This window comes from Meleagris gallopavo, chromosome 12, assembly GCF_000146605.3.
Source record: "Meleagris gallopavo isolate NT-WF06-2002-E0010 breed Aviagen turkey brand Nicholas breeding stock chromosome 12, Turkey_5.1, whole genome shotgun sequence".
Taxonomy (NCBI): domain Eukaryota; kingdom Metazoa; phylum Chordata; class Aves; order Galliformes; family Phasianidae; genus Meleagris; species Meleagris gallopavo.
Window position 1 is genome coordinate 2,205,836 of NC_015022.2, and position 5,137 is coordinate 2,210,972.

The 5,137-nt window shown below is 48.4% G+C and overlaps 1 long non-coding RNA gene across 1 annotated transcript; it reads right to left on the minus strand.

Moving 5' to 3' along the window:
* Nucleotides 1-394: 394 nt before the first annotated feature.
* Nucleotides 395-3,410, minus strand: LOC109369581. The gene is made up of 3 exons (XR_004161007.1): nt 3,270-3,410; nt 1,269-1,411; nt 395-500 (listed from the first exon to the last, which is right to left on the minus strand). It is a non-coding gene; the product is annotated as an uncharacterized LOC109369581 (long non-coding RNA).
* Nucleotides 3,411-5,137: the final 1,727 nt, after the last annotated feature.

Here is a 5,137-nt window from a genome sequence, read left to right on the forward strand (position 1 = left end):
CAGGAGACTGACACCCTATAGAAGGGTAGGTATGTGCTGGACCCTGTTCTTGCAGTTTGAGGTCCCTCAGGACAATGGCTACGGAGTATGTTCTCATCCAGCATCCCCCAGTGTGCTGAGACACAGTATGCAACAGCAGTTATTTGACTGTAGGCTGTCCCTATTCTCATTGTACTCTCTCTCCTGCTTTGATAGTTGTTTCTGTCTTTCTTTCCTTTAGCATTCCTGACCTCAGTACTGGCTCTGGGCAATAACAAGGTCTTTACCTTGTCACCTCCACTCTGAGGTACAGCACAGCTTTGTCTGGTACCACACTGGGATGAGCTTTGATCACAGGGAACACAAACTGAGGCTTGAGCCAATGGACTTCCTTAAAAGGCTGAGCTCACCTTGCTTTCCATGGGATCCAGACAGCATCTTCTTTCCATCAGCAAGGCTGCTACTCATTGCAGTCTGGGTGCCCCAGTGCATGGTTTGTTGAAGGAAGGACATCGCAGAAGCTGAGAACAAAGCAGAGCTTTTGACATCTTCCCATTTCACAGCCAGAAAGTTTCCTCCCTACCACATAACAGAAGCACTGTGTGCTGCTATGCTGTGATTTTACTGTGGTTATTTATCAAATAAACTCCCCAAGACCTCCACTCCATTTCTAGTAAGTGCCTTCTGGGATTTCACCTTCCCAATCAGTACCGAGACCTTTCTCATCCTTCAGAAAAGTTTGTGGTCTAAGCAGATCGGATCTTTTGGTTTTGTGTACACTGGAGATTTTACAGGTGCTTCTACTTACAGAGAGTCTTCCCCAGTGGTTTCCTCAAGCAGCAGACCAAATGTATAAACACTTTACAAAATAATGAACAGCGTGAACCTCAGAACTACAAATCTCTAAAGGAACTTTCAGTTAGAGAGAACAAAACCTCAACAAAAACAGAATCCAGTTATGCCTCAAGTTCCCTCTGCCAGAAGTCATTCTTCAGAATAAAGCTGGTGTCCTCTCATACTGGCCTGCTATAAAGAGGCTGATTTTTTTCTTTTTGCAAGGCATGCAATGAACTTCAGGTTTTCCCCTCTGATCTTTGGTTTCAAAACCATATAATGCAAATACATATCAATAAACATTTACACAGAAATGGCAGTGTAGTTTTTTTCCCTCTGGTTTGTCTTGGTTTATTTCCTGTTCCAAAGGTTACTGAAAAGTGTTGGGAATCTGACTCACGTTTCTACAAGCTCGGGGGTAACATGCTGGGAAACAAAGCCAATTTTCTGCCTACCTTCTCTAGAAACATCTGATGAGCCAGTGCATGGGACAAACAGGAATGATCCATGTCTTTCTCCACTGCTGGGGAAATGCTCTGCTTGTGCTGACCGAAGTGGGAGATACCACAAGAGATTCGTCCAATTTCCAACGTCTGCACTGCAAGCAGTAGATTGTAATCAGTCAGAAAATAAGGATAGCCATAAGATAGGACACAGTACTTCGAATAGCATGGGACTTCAAGCATCAGACTCTGTCTGAGCAACTGCTGTCCCTCATTCTTTTTCGACTGAGACATTGTCTGGCCAACCTGATCTACTCTGCACAGACAACTGCTTCATCCCTCCCTATTTTGATAACCTTTCTACCCTCCCGTGGCATTGTCTCCATAACTAAATACTGACTCCAGGACCTCCTCCCCACTCCTGCAGCTCCCTTCACTAGGTATGTTTCCATAAATCCCCCAGTAGGCAAAAGCATGGCTTATACACGCTTTCTGTGGAGCAGTGAGAGAACATAACAGCATTCACTTAAAACAAGAAAGCCTTGAGTCCAGTGATAGACTGCCTGCATCCAGGGGCTGGGGGGGAAAGACTCAGGATAAATTTGAGGTAGAGAGTGGAGCAATCTGGAGAATCTGAAGTCCAGCTCTGTGTTACCTGGTGTACACACAGGTTTGGAGTCTGCATATTGTGGCTTCCGTGTGTATCCTCAAATAAAAGCCAGGAATGTAATCTGGCTACAGAACCCCTAGCTCATTTCAAACAATCAAGTGAAGTAAAACGATGGGCTAAGCATAGGGCACTGCGCATAGCCACGTGAGCCCAAAGCTCCCTCCCTCCCTGCCTGTGATGGTGGCATCGCATAAACCTGAGCCTCTTGCTGTCTGTAGTCACTGTGCTGCACTCACCCTTGCTTTGCATTCTGCATCTCCCTCCTGAGTTTTCCCACCAGCTTAATAGAGTGTGCACTGGAGAAGGTTCCCCCCGGCCCCTACCCTCATGCATACCCAATCAGGTCTTCTGATTATGCAAATTAAATACAGTAACATCACCCCCTTGCACCTCTATCCCGCCCCATTCCAGCACAAAAAGGAGAAAAAAGTAACAAACCCTCCATTCATAACCAGAAACATTAATTATATGTAATGATGGGCAGTCAACTCCCCGAAGCGTTTGCATAATTACTAATGCTAATGGATTCAGAGTGCCTCTCTCCTCCTCATGGAGGAAATTTAATTGGAAAACGCATAAAAGCGGGAGGAGGGTGCTCTGAGCAGTCTGAAGTGGCACACGCAAAGCAGAGGAGCTCTCTGGAAATGAAGGATGGAACCTGGTCACTCCCTGTCGGCTCACGTGGCCAACCTGCTGCTTCCCCCTCACCTGGTCCAGCATCACTACTGTTTCTGGAGACAGGCACTGGAGGGATCAAGGGACAGGAGTGAAGAGCGTTCCAGTCAGCTGCTTCAACCCCAAGGGGATTATAAAAATCAGACTTAATGAAATTAGGAAATGCTCAACTAGATGCCTCAAAGACAGCAAGTAATGTATGCTCCTTTCCTTGGCAGTCAGACTCCTTGGGGCCTCTCACCCCACACATTTCCAACAGCTGTCTCTCCATTCCCTGCCTGCAGGTAGCTGCTGAGCTGCCCTAAGGCAGACTTCCCTTCTTTCCCTCCACCACTGCCAGTTCCATTGCCACCAGGCTCCACTCCCCTTCCCCAGTAGAAATGGCCTCAAAGCAAACAGGGCTGGTTGCAGCACCACAGCAAGGATCTCACACATCCTCTGCAGCCTTGGACGAATGTCTTCTCTTCTGTCAACCTAATGCTGGCTAAAGGAGGTGGCAGACCTCCATCTGAGCCAGCCCTGTGTTCTATCCGGGCCCCCGCACACCGCCCCAGGTCAGCGTTTCTCTATGGTCAATATTTTCTAAGGGGTCAACAAGAGGCTGCCTGTGGGTTTTATCTTCGCTTCTTTCACCCATTCCCCCTCTTCACTCCCCATCCCTCTTTTACCCAGTCTGGGCGCACATCCTGCAGACAGCACTTGTGAGGTCAGCGGTGCTCCTTCCACCCCTCTGCCTGAGGCCCGGGTTCCTGAATTGAGATAAGTTTCATCCTGCACCGAGAGCAGCTGGTGAGGCAGCAGATGGCTGGGAATCTGTAAAAAAAAAAGAAGAAAACTGGGGCTGTGACAGCAGCACTTTTATTGTTCACTCATTCCCACTGCTGCCAGACTCCGAATGCATATCAAACAGGGTACATGCCCTTGCAAACACCACCAGCCAACAATTGTGCAAAGTGGTGACAAAGCCACCCCAAGCCCCCAGCCAAGCCCACCTCGTGCCCAGAGAGCACCTTGGCACCACTAAGAGACCTCTGCAGTGCAGTGCAGGGAGAAGTGGCCCCTCCAGCCTGCCCTTCCCCTCCAGCCTGCCCCTCTGCATTGCCAGCAGCAGCCCAGCATCCAGTGGGACCGGACACTGCTCTTTTTCAAACTGTGCCTACAAAGTACCCTGCACACCTTTGGCAGAACATAAATAATAAATAACAGCAATATTATGGTCCCCTGAGCAAAGCAGCATTCCATCAGCAAGAAAACCATCCTGTCTTTCCCTCTTAACATTCCAGTAGGTGCCCACTGCAACCCCCTGCTCCAGGAGGGGTTTGCACGTCTGCTTTTCATTGCAACCAGCGGAGAATTGAGGGGAGGTCTCAGCTGTGCAACCTCCTTCTGTCGCGAGAAGAGGTTGGTTCACTTTTCATACTTGTGGGTGCGAGGGAGCAGAGCCAGGCACAGAATCGCTTTGGCCATGAATCGTGCCCTTCCTGACTCCCGACTTGCAGAAGCAGCAGCTGTTCTGGGCCTGGGCCTCCATTTTAAACGCTGCCAACAACACAGAAATCCAACTGACGTCTACATGCTTCAGAAACGGTGCCTTAGGCAAGGCCGGGTGGAAAAGGTTTCAAACATCCTTGTCCTCTTCTGCCTGCTCAGCTGGAGCCGCAGAACTCAGGGGATGCTGCATGTTTGCAGCACCTCCACAACGCAGACGAGCAAAGCCCACAGGAGCTGAAGTAGCAGTATATGCCTGGGCATTTCGTACTCATGTTTGTTGGAGTGATTGATTCCACCTCAGAGTATTGTTTGAGCTGTTTGACTTTGTGATAAGCAAATCTGAATTTTACCAGTAGTCCCTGTTTGCTGTGGACTCCAAAAACCAGGTCATAAACCACTTCCTGTGGGGGATTCCTGAAGTTCTTTGCCTACCATTGGATTTGTTTGGTGTTAATGATGGCACATATGGGCATGTGGAAGTTTTGCCTGCATCACAAGCACTTTGAAATCAGCCCTGGTGCATGTTTGATCCATTTTCCAATACAGCAGAAGCACACGCAGTACTAGGCATACTTTCACTCCCTCCAACTAATTCCAAAGCAGCAGGTAGCTCAGCATCCCTGCTTCTTGAAAATGGCCTTTTTCATTCGTTTATAACTACAGTAAAGAAAAGGTTGAATCAAAGTAAATACGGGGGAAAAAAAGTGGGGGGTTAGTCAAGAGTTCAAACTGAACAAATCTAAATTTGTAATAAAAATTATCCATGCATGTCTAATGAGAAAGGGAGAAACATTTTCTTGATCTTGTGCTAATCCCACAGCAGCCCACAGGCTGGAAAGGAAAGCAGTAAGGGCAGTTTGACGTGACTTCACCCCAGAGCTCTGTTCTTGCTTTCTAGCCCCATTGCCCTGCAGCACCTCGGAGCTCACCTGGGCTGGGTCTGGGGGAGAGAGGAGCTGGAAGGTTTCCTTCAGAGAAAGCAAGTGCTCTCTCTCCAGGCCTGCAGTGAGCTGACAGCTTGAGAATGGAGGATATCACTGAGTGA